Source organism: Culex quinquefasciatus, chromosome 3 (assembly GCF_015732765.1).
Source record: "Culex quinquefasciatus strain JHB chromosome 3, VPISU_Cqui_1.0_pri_paternal, whole genome shotgun sequence".
Taxonomy (NCBI): Eukaryota; Metazoa; Arthropoda; class Insecta; order Diptera; family Culicidae; genus Culex; species Culex quinquefasciatus.
The window spans coordinates 100,738,510-100,751,878 of NC_051863.1; positions in this window are offsets into that span (position 1 = coordinate 100,738,510).

The window sequence follows — 13,369 nt, forward strand, 5'->3', positions numbered from 1 at the left end:
CCCCTCGTCAATACCCTTTCCAACTGCCCAATGGGCCAAGCTGTTCAGGGTATCTTGCAAGGGTTCTAGCAGATCTTCTTCTTTCTTGGCAGCGATTGAAACCACTGCGTCATCTGCGTACTGTATAAGGGTGCAGTCTCCGGTCAAGCAATCATCGATGTCGTTGACGTAGAAGTTATACATGGATGGACTAAGGCTTGAGCCTTGTGCCAAACCCATGTAACTTATCCGGGTGATTGAAAAATCACCTTGCACAAAGTGCTTTTGAATGGCAACCACCCGGACCTGTCGCCATTCGTGTGGAATTATGTTCTGCTCCACGAACGTGTTGAACAGTTTCAACAGACGCTGCTTGGCGACGTCCGGAAGATTTTTCAGCAAGGTGAACTTGATCTTGTCCGGACCAGGAGCAGTGTTGTTGCCCGTCAATAGTGCTATGGAGAGCTCTACCATCGAGAAGGGAAGATTAGAATCGCTCACATCAACAACGTCGAATGATGGTTGTGTCGGCACCGAGTCCGGACACACCTTCTTGGCGAAATCCAATATCCACTTGTCCGATTTGTCCACACTCTCGTTCGGAACGGAACCTCTACGCATGGCCCTCGCAACGCGCCACAGAGTGCTCATGGACGTATCTGCTGGTAGTCCTTCAACGAACTCCCGCCAGTACAAACGCTTCTTCCGCTGCAGGGTATTACTGTACCTGCGATCAAGAGCTCTGTACTTTTGGAAGTTCGCTCGGGATCCATACTTGCAGAAGTGCACATAAGCTACAGACCTGGCCGCCGAAAGATCCGTACACTCCTTGTCCCACCAGGGAAGTGGAGGGTGCGTTCGGATGTATGGTCCCGGAACGGGTTTCGTCTGAGTTTGTAACGCACTGTCATAGATCAAATTAGCCAGAAACGCATATTCTTCAAGCGGTGCCAACTCAGCTCGCAACTCAACTCCAATGGAGACTGCCTCCGCGTACTGTTTCCAGTCGATATTTCGCGTCAGATCCTAAGGCATCTCCACCGTTGTCGATTGCTGTGGGCCATGGATAACCAGAATAGCGATCGGCAAATGATCACTGCCAAGAGGATCTTGAGGCACGTTCCAGTCACAAAGAACTGCCAGACTGTTGGAACAGAGCGACAAGTCGATGGCACTCGCCTTCGTACCGGACGTGGTTGGCGTTGGTGGTGTTGCAATCCGCGTAACTTGCTTGTCCCTGTTTAGGAGGGTCATCTGGAAGTCGTCGCACAGTTCATGAATCAGATATGCTTGAGAGTCTGTTTTGTGACTTCCCACTCGGTGCTGTGAAGATTAAAGTCACCCAGAACCAGTCGCAACAGCTTAAGCATACCCCACAACTTTTGTCGAGTTAACGACACCTGTGGGGGAACGTAGACGGACACAATGCAAATGTCCAGTCCTCTGATCGTGGCCTGTACTGCGACTGCTTCGATTCCTCCTAGCTTCGGGAGCGTGACCTTTCTAAAAGTGTGGCATTTCCTGACCCCAATCAGTACGCCTCCACCTCTATTTGGCCCTGCCCTGCTCTCTGTGATGATGTTGTACCTATCCCCGGAAAGCTGGTGTCTCATCTCCGATAAGAAACGTTTCGCTCAGCGCAAACACATCACAGTCCCGTTCGAATGCGAATTGTTGAAAATCGTTTAACTTGGGGGTTAAACTTCTACAATTCCATTGTAGAAAGGAGATGCCGTTTTTCGTTGTTGGTGTATTACCCATCAAAGGAAATGAACGACAAGAGGGGCATCGTACTAGCAAGCTGTAACCCGATGTGTCTAGCGAGAGGCTCAAACCGCTTTATGATTAAACGCGTTGGTTCACTCACAAAAGAGCCCAGCCATTCCACGATTGTGGAAAAAGGAAGGACTCCTTTGAAGGCATCGGTGATCGGATTCGGTTGAGGAACCGATTTTTGGAGGATCTTTGGCATCTTGGGAATGGGTTTTAGCGGCTTGAGAGGTATCGGTGCCGGCTTCGGAGCTGGCTTACCCGACGGACCGAAAGGAAAATCCTCCTCGAAGTTCAACGAGTCACTTTCCTTACCCTTGCCGCCAGCGGCTTTTCTGAACTTGGAAACCTTGTTGCGCTTCGGATTTGACCCGGAAGAGTCACTTTCCTCGTCTCTCTGGAAGAGGACTTCCACATCGGATTCCTCGTCCCCCGAATCTTCGTCCGCCAAAGAAGCGAAGCGTTTGGGTGGGTCACCGACTAAGGATTTCCGCGAAGGACTTCTGGGAGCGTTCCCTCAAGGATCGCTTCATCTTGTCCTCACGCTCCTTGTAATTTGGGCACTGCCGAGTTTTGTGCGGTTCCCCGCCACAAAGCAGGCATTTTTCAGCCTGTTTTGGCATTCCACGTCCTTATGGGGACCGGCGCACTTTGAGCACTTGCTCTTGTTGCTGCAGTAGGTCTTGGTGTGTCCCAACTGATGGCAGTTTTCGCAGCTCATCACTCGCGGAACGTACAATCGAACTGGAAGCCGAAGCTTGTAAAGCTCAATGTAGTCCGAAGAGCTGACCCGGCAAAAGTCACCCGGAACGAAGAAATGAACTTCTTCTGGTCACCCTCAATGGTAACGTTGCCCAATTGCCGGCATTCGAGAACCTCCACCGAGGCAGTTTGGGGATCTTGAAGCGTCCCACAGCGTTTGCTATGTCCCCCAGAGTTAAACCATCGTCCGTAACCACTCCGTCGATCTCGACTTTGTGGGCCGGAATCCAAACACGGTACTCAATGCTGAACCGAACCGAGTAACGATCTGATTAGCTTGCACCGCGGAGTTCACGATCACGCGGAGTTCACGATGTTCAGCTTGATACATTCGACCACCCCAGGATAGTGCTTCTGCAAATCCTTGGTGATCTGTACAAAGTTTAGCGGTTTCTGTTTGGGCTGGAAGAAGACCACCCATTCCGTTTGCGATCCCTCTTGATACAGACGAGGACGAGGAATCGGTTTGTGAGAATCAGGATTCAGGGGCGGGGAGGGATTTGGATCCGGATTCGGCACCGGTGTTGGAGGAGGAATTGGATCTGGATTGGGAGGAGGAATCGGGTCTGGAGTCAATGGAGGAATTGGTGGTTGAGGGGGAACCGGATTCGGATCTGGTTTAGGACGCTTTCGCTTCGTCCTCTTAGACCCGTCCGAGGATCCTCTTTATCACCAGCATCCTTATCCTTCAGAAAGTGGTCCCTGTTGGTAGTATTTGAAGGAACTCCCGAAACAGAGTCCTCCATTTCCACGTCCTCGTCACCCACATGTAACCTATGGTATTTGCATCCCAAGATTAGTGCGATCATTTGTTCCGCGGCACGTTACGGAGGGAGCACTTGAGAAGGCTTGCGAGCAGAACGACCTATTAGCGTAGCTGTCCAGCCCCTACGGACGCTACCAACGCTGCACCGCTAGTTGCGCTAGTCACCGCTAGGAGCGCACGAGATCATCGCAAACGGCCGCCTTGTGTAGCGGCGATGATCAGGACGATGGGACGATGGGACAAAGGAGTCCAGAAGGGGGAGGTTGAGGATCGCTGGGAAAACCCCGCCATTGCAACGGTCACTTTGACTGGTATTTTGAAGAGGACTGTCGATATCTGTGAAAATCGCCGTTACGTACGTGAAGTTTTGTGAAAGTGAAGAGGAAGATCCGGTAGACGCCATCCCGGAGGAAAGCCGTCCGACGATCGGAGATCCGGACGCAAGCAGGAGGAGCCTGCGTTGATTTGTGGACATCCAGGTAAATGTCGTTGCTTCCCCGATCTATCGCCGTCCAACCTCCCTTCGCCATCGCTAATTTCCGTCTAATTGTGCCCACAGAACCCCTCGGTGTTCGTACGCTTCGCGTACAGGCCGGCGCAGACGCATCCGTTCGCCGTAAGCCACCCGACACCGGCGGTATTCCCCGCGCGGTACCCAGTACCGCCGAGCACGATCGCTCACGCACGAGGATCGCCCGCGACTCCGCCATTTTGGTCTGCGGACCAACCGTCGCGAGATAAGACGCCAGCCTCGCCAGCCGTTACACCAACCGACGCCGGAAACCAGGCAGACCGGTGGGTTCGTCCGCCGTAGTCCCAGAGTCCGTCAACACACTCGGGAACGTCGAGGCAGGTGGCGCAGAAGAGGGTCGAGTACGAGCAGCAGCTGACCGCACATAGCAGTGCGTGAGACGACCAACTCGTGGTTGCAGTACGAGAGAGAGGAAGACGTGTCCCGCCCCGGTTGACCGAGTCCCGGAGGTCGGTGGAGGTGTGTAGCCGTTGTTCCAGGAACGCGAGCTGAGAGTGGAGAGAAAGCGGAAGCAGCAGTTCCGGAAAGGGCCCGAAGAAGAAGGAAGAAGGACGTGTGAGGTAGGAGTAGTTTTTAAGAAAGTGGGAGAATGAGGAACGGTACTACGCAGCTTGGCTGCCAATAAATGTTTGTAACCGGAATAAAGTGGGTTTGTTTTATCCGTAGGTCCAATCGAGTGTTTCCCTTTTCGATTCCGGATTATCATGCCGACCCTGAGGCAAAAAGGGGGGTCTCACTAATGCTGGGGTAGCCCACCATTTGTTACACTTGGCGCCCAACTAGAAATTAGTTTAACTGTTTCGTGTTTGGGTTCACTTGAGAACTTTAAACGATTTGCTCACTTCTCTGGGAAAACGCCCATTATTCAGGCGCAAAAGTTGTCTAATCGTCAAAATACAAACAGAAGCGACGCTAATATTTAAATTTTTGAGTTCCGAGGAGAGGGTTGGGAAGTCTACGTGAGGAGGAACGACCACCAGACATTGACAAAGTAATTGGTTGGAGATTTCTCAAAATTTTGTTTGAATTCCGGAGTAGAAATCGTATCGGTGGAGTGTCGTTTCCTTCGGACAAGTTGAGTGAAAACTCCAGGCAAAATAAGTGATTTATTCCCCGTACAAAAGTACGATTACAAAAGTTTCGACACACACTAGTTTTTTTAACAATTATTCGCTATTTGCTCATTCATTCAAGAGCGTAATTCAATTCTAGGCTTTTTTCAATTCATTGTTGATCCGTTGGTGTTCATCAATGAACAGTTTCATTCACTAGGTTATCAAACTATCTCAGTTAGCGAATCAATTTTAGGTATTTTTTTAAATTTGTAGTTGTGATTGCTCATTTCTAGTATTTTTTAAAATAAATTTTCTTTTTAATTACAAGATCTTTGATTTTCCTTGCACGCAAGATGGATATGGTTCATTTGTTGTCACTGTATCGCGGGATTTTTTTTTGCCCAATGGGCATTGGGTTAAGTTCACTATCTTTTGTGATGTACCCTGGTTACTGTTCATACTACAAATTACTCGAATCCATTGGATCGGAAGACGAGGGGTTATTTTGCAGACATGGTTTATCCCAATTCGGCGCAATACAGTCGATGAACTGTATGACCTTCTTGGGATGGTTGTGGTGCCATACATCGTACGGCGTAAGAAGGTGCGATCCAAAGAACCGCAGCCTTCGAGACACAAGTGCTCCGCAGAGGCAGAGTAAATGTACCGAGCTTTCCAGCTCAGTTAAACAAAAACGACAGAGGTTGTTAGGCCACCTTCCGATTTTGTGTAGGTGATATCTGGCAGGACAATGTCCTGTTAGAAGCCCTACGAGTATTCGTAGTTCCCTACTGTTTAAGCCAAGAAGTTTCCTGGCAATTGGAGGACTTGGAGTGATAAAAGTTTTAGCTTGTCTCAATCCTCGCATCTCGCCCCAGATTGAAGCGATTTGCGATTGTCCCCAATTAGTTATATCTTGCTTCACGGCACTTTTTGAGATTCCAAGGAACGGCTCGGGACCCACGAAGATGTTTGATGATCCTTGTCTGGCAAGTTCATCAGCCATGTCGTTGCCTTCAATGCCGCAGTGCCCTGGGACCCAAAACAATATGACTCTGTTATGCCGAGAAGCAAGTTCCCTGAGGGAAGCGACGCACTCCCAAACAAGTTATGATTCGCATTTAGAGGATTTTAATGCCAATAGTGCAGCTTGGCTATCCGAGAAAATACAGATTTTTGCGTGTCTATAATTTTAATACACGTCCTCGCACAGATGTGTATGGCATACACTTCTGCTTGAAAAATGGTAGGCCACTTTCCCATAGATATGGTTTCCCTGGTTCGAGGACCGAAGACTCCAGCTCCAGTAGAAGTGCCCATTTTTGAACCATCCGTAAAGAAACGAATAGTTCCTTCCGGAAGTGTAGGTCCTCCATTACTCCACATTTGGCGATTTGTTTCAATCACCTCATATGGAATGTCCATGTTGGGCCTCACCTCCATGCAGTCCGAGACTGAAGTTGCAAGGGGGGAAATGTCAAAAACCTTCACGATCCGCGAGTGACCCGTCCCGAGCAGGGGTAAATAACACGGGAATACCAAATTTTGGTATTACTTGGGCAATAACAGGGACAAAATGTGCCCTTGGTTGCCCAGTAATAGATGGTAAAATACCATGAAATCATACCAAAGTCTTGTATGTGGAAGGGCACAACAATACCAAACCATGTTATTCCAAGGGTAAAATAATACCTCAAAATAAAACCATTTCAATACCAAGTTGAGGTCTTCTGGATTTTTGAACATTGCTTGAATACCAAAACTTGGTATTGCCATGGTTTAATTTTTAGGTATTCCCGCGCCCTTGGAAAATCAGATTTTGGTATTCCTATGGTCTTCCAAATACATGATTTTGGTATGATTTCATGGTATTTTACCATCTATTACTGGGCAACCAAGAGCACATATTGGTCGCTGGTATTTGCACAAGAAATACCTAAATTTGGTATTTTCATACCATTTTTAGTGCAACAGTTGCAGTTAGTGAAAAAACGGAAATGAGCCATATGCAACAGCCAAATCTACTCACCTGATGATTCCATGTTGTTCTTAGTGATATTCTTCACCACATTGAATGCATTTGTCATTGTTGAACGGCCTGTGCTTGAAGTTCTTGAAGATTCTGAAAAATAACAAGATTGAAAAATAAGTGTTATTAAAATGAAACTGGATTGAAATTCACCAAAATTCTATAATCTGTCGATTAACTCGTTTTTCAAAGTATTTGGTTATCCCAACTTAGAGAAATTTCAACGCTTAAAAAAAATCTTAGTGAGTATATAAAAAAAATTGAAAATCAGCTTTAACATTTTTGGGTTTCAAGTCATTTTAGCGCAAAATTAATTATCTCATCAAAATTTATAAAAAAAAATCCCATAGTTTCAGAGGAATTTTGTTGCGGCCGATTGCCTCAACCTGAGACTGGTTCACTCTAATTTCGCGGGACTGTAATCCACGATTCGGAACGAAATAAAACACGCGTTTTTTCTCTAGAAAATTTCTACGTGACCGATTTATTTACAGGTGTTGATCGTACAAGGTTTGCGAACGGAATGAAAATTCTTGCACTTCCTCTTTCTCTCGTTCTTTGCGCGCGCTCTTTCTTCGCGCCAAAACCGTCGATCAGGTCGCCGTTGCTTTTTCGCCGCTGACGTTTGACAGCGGCGGCGGGGGGTTTGCCGATCGCAGCAACCAGTGCTGCCATCTGACATGGTTTTTCATTTCACGCTTGAAGAGCCTACCAAACGGACGCGATAGCGGACATTCTCCCGCCCGCTGCGAAGCTGAAACTCCTTTAAGCCTTGAAGCTTCTTCTGGCCGACGATCTGGACTGGGTGCTCCGATTCCGGGTAGAATTTGACGACAATGTGGTGACACTTGGAGGGTTGTACAGGTAGTTGGTCGGGATTGGTCGTTATCTGTTGCGGAGTAGGTTTCTGGATGATGCGACAGGTTCCGCCGGTATTTGGCTTCCTCTGGTAGGTTTGGTTCTTGGATACGATCACCGGTTCTCAAGCGGCCATCGCTATCGAGTACCTGTGGGCGAGCTGGCTGGTACGTGGCTGCACTCAGTTTCTGCTCGAGGTTCGGTACAGGGCCCTCCGACGGCAGCGTGTCCTTGTAGCGAGTAGCGTCTGGCTCAACAGCACAGCGCGGAGAAATTCGGGTATCCGGGATCGGACTCGGAATTTGAAGCACATAGCGATCGTTCTCGTTACGGCGGTGGGTTATCTGTACTTGACTATCTACCCTTTCGTTCTCGGTGGAGAGGAGTGTTGACTCTACGGTCTTTTTCAGGGTATCCAGGTGCACAACATTCGCATGGAGAATAGAGTGACTCACCTTGTCGCACGGATCGTAGGTACCCGTGACAATCCAACCCAGATCTGTCTCTCGGAGCGTTACACTGCCGTTGCGCAGCTTCACCTTGTCCGACCGCAGCAAATCCCACATGTAGTTGGAGGCCATCACCAGGTCGATGTCGTTGGATTCGAAGAATTGTGGATCTGCAAGCTGCAGTCTGTTGGGAATTTTCCATCCGGACGTGTCGATCCTCTCGGACGGAATGATTCCCGTTGGCTTCTCCGAGACGAGGCAGGAAATGGTATCCCGGAAGTCGACGTACCTCGAAGAAAAGTTCAGGCTGACACTTCTCCTCGCTGGAGTTTTCACGGCGTTCGCTCCAATCACCGTCACGTTGCACTTTGTCAGCGGAAGCTCGAGCTTACGTGCCATCGCCGCTGACAGGATGTGGGCTTGCGATCCGGAGTCCAGGAGTGTGCGACACGGATGTAGTCGACCGTGCTTGTCCACTACGTTGACGATTGCTGTCTGCAACAGCACAGGTCGGGAGGTTTGCAGCAGCCCGCTGTTACAGCACGATGTCGTTTGCTCGGGGTTGTCGGCTGAGTTCATGTTACTGGACGAAGACTGCGGAACAGCTTCGAACTTTGGCGGTGCTTGTTCACTCGGTAGGTCCATGTGAAGCAAATTATGATGTCTCTCTCCACATTTACAGGTCCACACGGAGGGACACTTCTTGACCTGGTGGCCAATTCTCAGGCAGTTATAGCAGGCTCGTGCCTCTATCACCTTCTCCAGCCTTTGCGGGACGGACATGCTGCAGAAAGCACTGCATCTGTAGTTCGGATGGTTGCCACCGCAAAACTCGCACACCATCTCGCTTGTGGTCGTGGCTGCAGCGGACACCTTCGGCGAGGGTTTCGTTGATGACGGCTGCTTGGAAACTGTCGGCGTGACAGCATATGGCTCTTGGTCGGAGAGCTCGCATCGCTCGAGAATGTGGCATCGCTTCCTCAAGAAGTCGACGGTCGCTTGGTACGCCGGTAGTTCGCCTTTCTCGATCGTCGCTTCCCAGAGCTCTCTCGTCTCACGGTCCAGGGCCGATGCGAGGATATTGACTACGACGAGCTCCGATACTCCCAACAGCTCTTGCTTGTGGAAGCGTAGTCCTTCGACGTGCCTGGAGCACCGCTCGACGACATCTCGCAACTCTTTCGATGATCGCTTGTCCATCTTCTTTAGCTGCAAAATGCCTTGGATGTGTAGATCGATTATTAGTCGCGTGTTCTCGTACTGCTCCTCCAGTTCCTTCCACGCTCCCTGGTAGTTATTATCCTGGATGGTTCGTAGGTCGATCTTCCCTTCCGCTTCACCGACGAGCGCCTTGTCCAGGTGGTACAGCTTGACGGCATCGGAATCGGACGAATTGCGCATCAAGTCCTGGAACATGGCCTTGAACTTTGCCCAGTTCTCGTAACGTCCGTCGAACGTTGGGAGTGGAGCACGCAACGCTTGCTGGTGGATAATGACCTGTTGTGCGGCTTGGACAGCTGGAAGCACAACCTGGGCAGGTCTTTCATGCGCGGTCAGCAGCATTTCCAACGCGACCAGCGTTCGGTTGTAGAGCTGCTCGAACTCCAACCACTTTTCCTCCTGCTGTTTGGACACCTCATCTGTCTCCACCAGGTCCAAAATCTTGTTGTGAATTTCGTGACACTCACCGTAGTATTTCTCCACGTTGCGCTGATGGACTCTCAGCTGCGGCGGGGCCACGTCGGCCTCCCGTGGTTGGGCGCCTGCTTGGGCACCTGGCTGGGCGCTTGGTTGCACGGCATGCAAAACTCGCGTGAGCTTTCCCTTCACCAAGCTTCGCTTCTTCGAAAGCGCCTTGATTTCACCGTCTGCCATCTTTGCCTTCTTCTTCTCCCACAGCTTTTTCGGCGTCAGCGGTTTCACTGAAGACGGCACTAGCACTTCGACGACGGGTTTCTTCTCCTCAAATTCTTCTTCTTCGCTTTCCGGTTCCGTGTGCAGCTTCAGGAGCGACCGCCACATAGAGTCAGACCAGCAACGCTTGTGCCGCCTGCACTCTACGGATTGTTCCACTCGTGGGAACCACTGCAAAATGGCGTCGCTGCGCTTCTTCACTGCTCACTCACTCCACGAAACTTTCTGGCACTTCTTTTGCGGGCTCTTGCCGCCACTGTTTCCGTCGTTGCAGGCCACGGAGTCGCCTTCCGGAAGGATCTTTTCTCACTTCCAGTGCACACACTCGAAATCTTCTTCCGGATGTGTTCTCCTGCTCGCACGATTTCCCGGAATCCACTGCACACTTCACTCGCGGATCCGACGGTCGAATGTCCAAATGTCCGGTACGAATGGACCAAATGTTGCGGCCGATTGCCTCAACCTGAGACTGGTTCACTCTAATTTCGCGGGACTGTAATCCACGATTCGGAACGAAATAAAACACGCGTTTTTTCTCTAGAAAATTTCTACGTGACCGATTTATTTACAGGTGTTGATCGTACAAGGTTTGCGAACGGAATGAAAATTCTTGCACTTCCTCTTTCTCTCGTTCTTTGCGCGCGCTCTTTCTTCGCGCCAAAACCGTCGATCAGGTCGCCGTTGCTTTTTCGCCGCTGACGTTTGACAGCGGCGGCGGGGGGTTTGCCGATCGCAGCAACCAGTGCTGCCATCTGACATGGTTTTTCATTTCACGCTTGAAGAGCCTACCAAACGGACGCGATAGCGGACAAATTTGATGAAACCTTTCAATACCAAAATAATACCAAAATGTGGCATCCTGACTTAGAAATTTTTCCACAATGTCAAGTCATTTCTTTAGGGGGTATATCAAAAATGTTTAAAATCAAGTTTGAAATTTCCGGTTTTCAATGGAAGCATTCGCTTTGAGACATCATTTTAGCGCAAAATTAATTATTTTGTCAAAATTGGTCAAAACTTTCCCATAGTTTCAGAGGAATTTGATAAAACATTTTAATACCAAAATAATACCAAAATGTGCCAACCTGACTTAGAAAATTTTCCACAATGTCAAGTCATTTCTTTAGGGGGTGTATCAAAAATGTTTGAAATCAAGTTTGAAATTTCCGGTTTTCAATGAAAGCATTCGCTTTGAGACATCATTTTAGCGCAAAATTAATTATTTTGTCAAAATTGGTCAAAATTTTCCCAAAGTTTCAGAGGAATTTGATAAAACACTGTAATACCAGAAGAATACCAATATGTGGTGTTCGACCATTGACAAATTCTGCAATATTGCAATATCAAAACAATACCTTTAATTGGTATGATAGCACATTTTGCTCTTGCATAATCCTTAAGACAAATTTTAAAGGGTCCAGGAATACCAAAATTTGGTATTGATACCAGAGAAAGGTATTATTACGCATTTCCCTTGTTATTTACCCATGCTCGGGATTGTAACCGTTGGTTCCAATCCTGACGAATATAGGCTTCGCCACAACACTTTATTTCCCATATTCACCACATTACACTCTACGCCAGTTGCGAAGGGGCGAAGCTTATAGTGTGAACGAGGCTGATGCCCATCAATTTCCTGTGGGGTAGCATGGCGGCGCCCACTTACGTCAAACGGAAATTGGTGGGAAATCATGGACTCGGGAATCAACAAGAGAGCGCGATTTGGGGAAAATCGGCCTCTTTTAATCAGGCGTCCGAGCAGTTCGGATGTGCTCCAGCGGAGGGTAGCCAATCGCCCTCGCCATCGTCGGAACCCGGAGGTTCCGAGAGCACCCGCTCCGTCTCGGATTGGTCGGCCTAGGCTTTGTAAGTCGCGTTGCGCATCTGCCTACGTCTAAACGTAAAAGGACCCCAACCCGTCGTCTGGCGCCTCCCCGCGCCATAACCATCAAGGACGACCACCCTCAGGCCGCTGGCCTTCAACGTAAAGGAGGAACCCCTCTCGGCGAGCCCAAATCGGTGGACTCCGGGGCTTGCCGATTAGTCAAGGAGGGAAGACGCCTGCCCGTCGGAGCCAGCAACGCCCGCTGGTCGTCCATCAACCCGGAACCGGCACGAAGCCGTAGAATCGAGCCGCCTACGAAGGTCGGCGAACGAAGCTGCATCCGGCAACCGAAGGACCGGACGAACGCAGCCAGGAACAAGCCGCCGCAGCCAGCAAACAACCCCCTTACGGGACCGTCGCCGCAGAGTCGAGGCTGGAAGCCACTCTGCCGGCCCGAACGTCGCCGGCGCGCGATCATCAGCTGAGTTTGCGCGGTAAGAATAGCCCTGAACGACCCACACTGACATACCCACACACCACTTCCAACTTCCCAAAGATCCCGCAATAAAGTGCTGTGATAAAGTTTAAATTCGTGGTTTTCCTGATTGTCCGTCACCTCCCCTGAATCACCTAGTAGCAATGCCGACCCTGGGACTACTCGGTCTGAGTCTCTTGCTCTGTGCTGGCCAAGCCATGAGTTTCACTTGGCTCCCAGCTCAAACAAGGCGAAAAGTGATCACGGTGGGTGGCCTCAATCAGAAAATCAAGGATTTTTCCAACGGGAGGTGGCAGGAATCCGAGCAATCTCGGTTGGTCACTGTCCACCTACCCTAGCAAAAAAAAATTGTAAAATGCATCGAATTGCGATTAATTACGGTCCTGATTAAAAAGAGGAACCTTTGCGCTTTCCAAAATCGTCTTTGGCGCGACTTAGTTCGTGGATTTTGGTTAGCAGCAAGTTTTGATAAACTTATGCTGCTTGTACATACTTTTTGTGTCTCTAAAAACGTCCTTTTGTGTGATCATACGACAATCAACGCAGCAGCATCAGTGTTATTTATTTCGTCTCGTCCCCTTTGTGTTTGGACTTGACGATCAACTTTATTGTGAATACCGCTAGCACACACAACAGCAACAACAACAAGAACAAAGCAGAGATGAGTTGGATTGCTTGGTGCTTGATCACCACCGAGTCGTCCAGTGCAATTTGCGTAGAAAATAGAGTGTTAGCGAGATAATCGATTGACGACCGTTTGGTCGGATGGCCGTTGGAGACGGAATTTGTCCCAACACAGTCCGTTCGGGTCTACCATAGACCGGCGGAACTTTTGTACCTGATTGAACCCACAATTTGTCGTAGACCCAGACTGTTGACGTGACGTCATCCCTGGAGAGACATTTGCACCTGTAAATGAACAAATCTTACCTGT